Below are 8,676 nucleotides of genomic sequence, written 5' to 3' on the forward strand. Positions count from 1 at the left end.
TCTTTCCTTTCCTCCCTCTTTTCCTTCTTTCCTTCCTTCCTCCCTCCCTCCCTTCCTCCCTCCTACCTTCCTTCCTCCCTCCCTCCTTTCCTTCCTTTTTCCTTCCTCCCTCCCTCCCTTTTCCTTCCTCTCTTCCTCCCTCCCTCCTATCCTTCCTTCGTTCCTCCCTCCTTTCCTTCCTTCCTTGACTCAAGGACAACAGGAGGGTTAAAAGAAGAATAAAATGGAAACATAAAGTAGACGTGCCTGTTTAGTCAGTGGAAGGAAAATATTATATTTTAAGGTTCTCAAATTTTTATGATCTAAAATCTTAATCTAATAACTGGCTGTCAAATAAATGTAGAGCCATGTGAAGCAGTAAGGTTTGAAACGTATATACTGAGATCACTTCATGTAATAAATATTATCCCCCTCCCTGAGCTACTACCTTATCGTGATGGAAGGGTTCGCGTGTCCCAATGACCCTGGTAGGGTCTCCCATGGCAAACAGGTCAGGGGGGAGGGGCCAGACAAAGGGTAGCTCAAAAAGAGCCTTTATGATGAGTTCTATAAATGGTTTTCCGTGTCCCTCGCCCGGACGTGGGTCACCGGGGCCCCCCTGGAGCCAGGCCTGGGGGTGGGGCTCAGTGGCCGGGCCTCCCACAGACCCACCACCAGTTGGCGGGGGGGGGGGGGCTAAGGGGTCGGGTGCGCTGTGAGCTGGGCAGCAGCCGGGAGCGGGGACCTTGGTGGTCCGACACTCGGCTGCAGAAGCTAGCTCTAGGAACGTGGAACCTCTCTGGTGGGGAAGGAGCCTGAGCTGGTGCACGAGGTTGAGAAGTTCCGGCTAGATATAGTCGGTTCTGGACCACCATCTAGTCTCGGGGGGGGGGGGCAGTGCATCGTAAACACTGTATATGGTGGGGACGGTGCGCTGCTGACCTCGACTCGGGACGTTGTGGATCGGTGGAAGGAATACTTCGAAGACCTCCTCAATCCCACCGACACGCCTTCAGGTAAGGAAGTAGGGCAAGGGGGCTCGGGTGTGGGCTCTCCTATCTCTGGGGCTGAGGTCGCCGAGGTGGTTAAAAAGCTCCTCGGTGGCAGAGCTTGGTCCACATTGCCGGTAATAAGTCGGACTTGTTTCCAGTGAGGGTTGGACTCCGCCAGGGCTGCCCTTTGTCACCGATCCTGTTCATAATCTTCATGGACAGGATTTCTAGGCGCAGCCAGGGTGTGGAGGGGGTCCGGTTTGGTGACCTCAGGATTGGGTCACTGCTTTTTGCAGATGATGTGGTCCTGTTGGCTTCATCAGACCGTGACCTCCAACTCTCACTGGATCGGTTGGCAGCCGAGTGTGAAGCGGCCGGGATGAGAATCAGCACCTCCAAATCCGAGGCCATGGTCCTCAACCGGGTGGAGTGCACTCTCCGGGTCGGGGATGAGATTCTGCCTCAAGTGGAGGAGTTCAAGTACCTTGGGGTCTTGTTCACAGTGAGGGAAGGATGGAGCTTGAGATCGACAGGCGGATCGGTGCGGCGTCTGCAGTAATGCGGACTCTGCACAGATCCGTCGTGGTGAAGAGAGAGCTGAGTCGATCTTCGTTCCTACCCTCACCTCTGGTCATGAGCTTTGGGTAGTGACCGAAAGAACAAGATGGCGGGTACAAGCGGCCGAAATGAGCTTCCTCCGTAGGCTGGCTGGGCTCTCCCTTAGAGATAGGGTGAGAAGCTCAGTTATCCGGAGGGAGCTCGGAGTAGACCCGCTGCTCCTCCGAGTTGAGAGGAGCCAGATGAGGAGGCTCGGGCATCTAGTCAGGATGCCTCCCGGACGCCTCCCTGGTGAGGTGTTCAGGGCCCGTCCCACCGGTAGGAGAACCCAGGACACGCTGGAGAGACTATGTCTCTCGGCTGGCCTGGGAACGCCTCGGGCTCCCCCGGGAAGAGCTGGACGAAGTGGCTGGGGAGAGGGAAGTCTGGGCTTCCCTGCTTAGGCTGCTGCCCCCGCGACCTGACCCCGGATAAGCGGAAGAGGACTGAACGGAACAGAAAAGTACTATTTTTACATTGCTGTGTTGGTATTTCTGCTTAAGTAAAGGAGGTGAGTACTTACTGCATTATTCATATCAGTACATACGGAGCAGGAACTCTGCACGGTTTGTAAATTCATAGTAAAGAAGTTCACAGAAGATTATGAGACATGAAATCATTCAGTTTAGTATAAAAACCTGAAGAAGCTGAAATTTAAGAACATTTGTTTTTTTTTAGTTGATTGAAACTATTAATTATTAAAATGGTTTACTAATTAACTTTCTGTCCATGCAGTAAATAAATCATTTCATCGTTTCAGCTCCAGGATAAATAATATTTTCATCACACACATCACAGCACACATTAATCAATAAGGGATTTTATTTTGAATGTTGTGACAGGAAGTGTGTTTTGTTCCCTGCAGCTTGACAGTGATGAGGATGGAGCAGCGATCAGGAGGAGGAGGAGGAGGAGGAGGAGGGAGCAGTGATGAGGAGGAGGAGGAGAGAGCAGTGATGAGGATGGAACAGCAATGAGGAGGAGGGAGTAGTGATGAGGAAGAGGAGGGAACAGCGATGAGGAGGAGGGAGGGAGCAGCGATCAGGAGGAGGAGGAGGAGGGAGCAGTGATGAGGAGGAGGAGGGAACAGCAATGAAGGAGGAGGAGGGAACAGCTATGAAGGAGGAGGAGGGAACAGCGATGAGGAGGAGGAGGGAACAGCAATGAAGGAGGAGGAGGGAACAGCGATGAGGAGGAGGAGGGAACAGCAATGAAGGAGGAGGAGGGAGCATTGATGAAAGAGGAGGAGGAGAGAGCAGCGATGAGGAGGAGGAGAGAGCAGTGAGGAGGAGGAGGAGAGAGCAGCGATGAGGAGGAGGGAGCAGTGATGAAGGAGGAGGAGAGAGCAGTGATGAGGAGGAGGGAGCAGCAGTGATGAGGAGGAGGAGGGAGCAGCAGCGATGAAGGAGCAGTGGTGACTCTGCATATCAGGATGAAAGGATGCATGGAGATTTCACCCAGCTGGCAGGATTATTGTTCCGTCTCCTCGTCTGCCGGTGGCGTCTGCAGTCAGGTGAGTGCTGCTGCTGCTGCTGCTGTTTTATTGTCCTTCCTGCTGCAGTTTGTCGCTCTGCCTCCAGCTGTACTGCAGGTGCACCGGCTCTATGTGAACTTCAGTATCAGCAAACATGCATCTGCACATTCACCTGCATGCAAACCACACACACGTTGGTAAAATTCTAGTTATTAATGTTTCAATTCCTTTTTATTACATTTTTTTTTACATTTTTTAAACAGAAGAAAGACAGAAAACAGACAAAGAAGGAAAGAAATGCTGCGAAGTGTTGAGTGAGTGAGGACAGAAGTAGAGACAGAGCGTCTGAAGCTGCGGAGGTCAGACACATTTGAAGGACAGAACAGAGACGAGCGGAGAGGAAGCAAACATCACTTCTTTCTTTCTTCCCTCTCTCACTCTGAATCACTTCACTCACTCACGGAGCTTTAAATACTGTAAATATGAGTTTACTCACATATGAGTGAGTATACTTCTCCCTGTGAAGCTTCAGATTGATGCTAGTACTAGTACTTTACTGTAGTACAGTTAGAGGTACTAGTACTTTACTGTAATACAGTTTGAGGTATTTGTACTTTATTGTAGTACAGTTGGAAGTACTAGTACTTTACTGTAGTACTGTTAGAGGTACTAGTACTTTACTGTAGTACAGTTTGAAGTACTTGTACTTTACTGTAGTACAGTTTGAGGTATTTGTACTTTATTGTAGTACAGTTGGAAGTACTAGTACTTTACTGTAGTACTGTTAGAGGTACTAGTACTTTACTGTAGTACTGTTAGAGGTACTAGTACTTTACTGTAGTACAGTTTGAAGTACTTGTACTTTACTGTAGTACAGTTAGAGGTACTAGTACTTTACTGTAGTACAGTTTGAGGTACTTGTACTTTACTCCTCCTCCTCCTCCTCCTCCTCCTCCTCCTCCTCCTCCTCCTGCAGGACTCCTCCAGCTGATCCAGCAGCATGGGGAGTTCCACCTCCTCCCTTGTTGAGGAGGCAGAGGGTGATGTTGCCCCCCGAGGTGCAGCGTTGCCCCCCTCCCCTATTATGGGATGTCTGAGGAGCAGCCAGAGCACCTTCATCCCGCGGCAGCTTCCCAGACCGGGCCGACACAGAGAGCGCAGGTAAGAGACGAGTCTGAGACAGAGACTAAGAAATCAATCAAAACGTTATCGATACTCCAGCTTCCATTCAGGTTAATGTAAACCAGTATAAACCAGTTTAAACCAGTATAAACCAGTATAAACCAGTATAAACCAGTATAAACCAGTATAAACCAGTTTAAACCAGTATAAACCAGTATAAACCAGTTTAAACCAGTATAAACCAGTATAAACCTCTTTAAACCAGTATAAACCAGTATAAACCAGTATAAACCAGTATAAACCAGTATAAACCTCTTTAAACCAGTATAAACCTCTTTAAACCAGTATAAACCTCTTTAAACCAGTATAAACCAGTATAAACCAGTATAAACCTCTTTAAACCAGTATAACCCAGTATAAACCAGTATAACCCAGTATAAACCTCTTTAAACCAGTATAAACCAGTATAAACCTGTTTAAACCAGTATAAACCAGTTTAAACCAGTATAAACCAGTATAAACCAGTAGAAACCAGTCCGTTTCTTACATTTGGGGTCATCAGATAATCCACAGACCTGAAGTCTCTTTGGGAAGATCATGTTCACGTTTCCTGTCAGCGAGTAACTCGACTCCTGATGAGGGAAGAGACAACGTGGCAGCAGAGAGTATAGGAGGAAGGAAGGAAGGAAGGAAAGAAGGAAGGAAGGAAGGAGGGAGGGAAGGAGGGAAGGAAGGAAGGAAGGAGCGAGGGGGGAGGGGAGGAAGGAAGGACAAATGGAAGAAAGAAAAGAAGGAAGGAGGGAGGGAGGGAAGGAGGGAAGGAAGGAAGGAAGGAGCGAGGGGGGAGGGGAGGAAGGAAGGACAAATGGAAGAAAGAAAAGAAGGAAGGAGGGAGGGAGGGAAGGAAGAAAGGAAGGAAGGAAGGAGCATGCAGTATGTGGAGTAAGAAGCAGAAACTCGTCCAGGTGGAAATCAGCTGGAGGCAAACTGCTGGCAGGAAGCAGCTAGAACATGTGGGCCAGCCTGCTCACAGATGTCTCCCTGCTCCTCCTCACTGCTCCTCCTCACTGCTCCTCCTCACTGCTCCTCACAGCTAAATGTGGCAAAATACTGGAAAGAAAGACAAAAAATGCTGAAAAAAGGACAAAAATACTGCAAAGAAAGACAGTAATACTGCAAAAATGATTGAAAAAAAATACTATAAGGAAGACAAAAATACTGCAAAGACAGAAACATCGAGGCCTCTACATTGTGCCTCACTGATCGTTAAAATAAATAAACGCCCCCTGGTGGTTAATCTGTGCACTACACGTGTCTCTGTTAGCTTGTTACAGAGTTAAACTACTTCCCGCCCACAGACTGTATAAAAGAAACAGACGTAACATCCGTGACGTCACCCATTGGTTTGTGGACTGCTGCTCGGAAGCCAATAGTTTCTAATCTAGGCAGCGCCATCTTGAAAATTTCAGGTGCATGCTGGGAAAAATAAAAACACGGATTCTACTTATATGGGCATGAGGCGGGGCCATGGGCGGAGCGGGGAGGTTGCTATAGTTACGAGGGCTGGATCTGGAGGACATTGGTCAATCAACCTGTCAATCAGGACGTAGCCACGCCCCCTAATGCATACCCTGCTTTATCGTCACATATAAAATCAGGGAGGCCAAAATGTCCCAAATGAACATCATACTGCATTGAAGAAGGCTTTATCCCTCCTGTTGTCCTAGAGTCAAGGAAGGAAGGGAGGAAGAAAAAGAGGGAGGAAGGAAGAAGGATGGAAGGAAGGAAGAAGGAAGGGAGGAAGAAGGAAGATAAGGAGAAAGGAGAAAGAAGGAAGGAAAGGAGGAAGGAAAAGAGGGAGGAATGAAAAAAGGGAGGAATGAAGGAAGCAAAGGAGGAAGAAGGAAGGAAAGGAGGAAGGAAAGGAGGGAGAAGGAAGGAAAGAAGGAATGACAGGAGGAAGGAAGGAAGGAAGGAAAGAAGGAGGGAATGAAGGAAGAAAGGAAGGAAGGAAAAAGGAGTGAGGGGGAAAGAAGGGAGGATGATACGAGGGTTAAACTAGCGATTGAGACCATAAACACATTTTGAAAACGTTTACTGAGGTTAGAAATCAAGTGAGAAGTTGGTGAATTCTCCATTGACTTGTATAGAGACGGTCGCCCCCTGGTGGCCTTTTGATAGAATGCAGCTCTAAGTTACTTCCTGGTTGAAAGGGAGGAAGGACAGAAGGAAGAAAGGGAGGAAGGACAGATGGAAGAAGGGGAGGAAGGAAGGAAGGGGGGTCAATTCTCCATTGACTTGTATAGAGACGGTCGCCCCCTGGTGGCCTTTTGATAGAATGCAGCTCTAAGTTACTTCCTGGTTGGCTTCATTTCAGAGGACAGGAACTCCCCGCCTGTTCCCACCGCAGGACGTGTGCAGTCTGACTGTGTGTTTGCACCGGTTGGAAGAGTTTCTGTTGCTGCAGAGCTTCTTCTTCTATCATTTCCATATTCATGCATTTTAAATTTCCTCCCTGCAGCACAGAAACACACGAGAACCGGCGATGCACCCATTTTATACATTTGGATTTCTCCCTCGTCTTCATCTTCAGAGGCCTCTTCCTCCTTCGGGGATTTTTTTTTTTTTTTTTTTTACACTTGAAACCAGAGTTCAGCTGAAGACTGAACTTGATATTATAACTGCAGATATTAAATATGCTGATAATTATTTCAGTAAATGTGAAATATTACAGAACAGGAAGAAGGCAAAATCTGCTTCAAGGCTAAAAATAAAAAGTTATTTATTCCTTTGTTCTGTAATCAAATGAAACAAAACACTCATCAGATAGTAATACAAGTATTTAATGATTTAAGGAAGGAAGGAAGGAAGGAAGGAAGAAAGAAAGAAAAAGAAAGGAAAGATGGAAGGAGGAAGGAGGGAAGTTAGGTAGGAAGGAAGGACGAAGAGAAGGAAAGAAAGAAAAAAAGATGGAAGGAAGGAAGATAGGAAGGAAGGAAAGATGGAAGGAAGGAAGGAAGTAGGGAAGTAAGGAAGGAAGGAAGGAAGGAAGGAAGGAAGGAAGGAAGGAAGGAAGGAAGGAAAGATGGAAGGGAGGAAGGAAGGGAGGAAGGAAGGAAGGAAGAAAGATGGTAGAAGAAATGAAGGAAGGAAGGAGGAAGGAGGGAAGTTAGGTAGGAAGGAAGGACAAAAAGAAGGAAGGAAGGAAGGAAGGAAAGAAAGAAAGGTGGAAGGAAGGAAGATAGGAAGAAAGAAAGAAAGAAAGATGGAAGGAAGGAAGGAAGGAAGGAAGGAGGAATGAAGGAAGGAAGAAAGGAAAAATGGAAGGAAGGAAGGAAGGGAGGAACGAAGGTAGGAAGGAAGAAATTAAGGAAGGAAGGAAAGATGGAAGGAAGGAAGGAAGGGAGGAACGAAGGTAGGAAGGAAGGAATTAAGGAAGGAAGGAAGGAAAGATGGAAGGAAGAAAGAAAGGAAAGATGGAAGGAAGAACGGTGGTTAAACGTTCAGGTGGTTAAACGTTCAGGCGGTCAAACGTTCAGGCGGTCAAACGTTCAGGCGGTTAAACGTTCAGGTGGTTAAACGTTCAGGTGGTTAAACGTTCACGTAGTTAAACATTCAGGTGGTTAAACGTACGGGCGGTTAGACGTTCAGGTGGTTCAACCTTCAGGTGGTTAGACGTTCAGGTGGTTAAACGTTCAGATGGTTAAACGTTCAGGTGGTTAAACGTTCAGGTGGTTAAACGTCCAGGTGGTTAGACGTTCAGGCGGTTAAACGTTCAGGTGGTTAAACGTTCAGGTGGTTAAACGTTCAGGTGGTTAAACGTCCAGGTGGTTAAACATTCAGGTGGTTAAACATTCCGGTAGTTAAACGTTCAGGTGGTTAAACATTCAGGTGGTTAAACATTCAGGCGGTTAAACGTTCAGGTGGTTAAACGTTCAGGTGGTTAAATGTTCAGGTGGTTAAACGTTCAGGTGGTTAAACGTTCACGTAGTTAAACATTCAGGTGGTTAAACGTTCAGGTGGTTAAACGTTCAGGCGGTTAACCGTTCAGGCGGTCAAACGTTCAGGCGGTCAAACGTTCAGGTGGTTAAACGTTCAGGTTCAGGTGGTTAAACATTCAGGTGGTTAGACGTTCAGGTGGTTAAACGTTCAGGTTCAGGTGGTTAAACATTCAGGTGGTTAGACGTTCAGGCTGTTAAACGTTCAGGCTGTTAAACGTTCAGGTGGTTAAACGTTCACGTAGTTAAACGTTCAGGTGGTTAAACGTTCAGGTTCAGGCTGTTAAACGTTCAGGCTGTTAAACGTTCAGGTTCAGGTGGTTAAACGTTCAGGTGGTTAAACGTTCAGGTTCAGGTGGTTAAACGTTCAGGTGGTTAAACGTTCAGGTTCAGGTGGTTAAACGTTCAGGTTCAGGTGGTTAAACGTTCAGGTGGTTAAACATTCAGATGGTTAAACGTTGAGGTGGTTAAACGTACGGGTAGTTAAACGTTCGGGTGGTTAAACGTTCAGGTA

Source organism: Scomber japonicus, chromosome 18, assembly GCF_027409825.1.
Source record: "Scomber japonicus isolate fScoJap1 chromosome 18, fScoJap1.pri, whole genome shotgun sequence".
Classification (NCBI taxonomy): domain Eukaryota; kingdom Metazoa; phylum Chordata; class Actinopteri; order Scombriformes; family Scombridae; genus Scomber; species Scomber japonicus.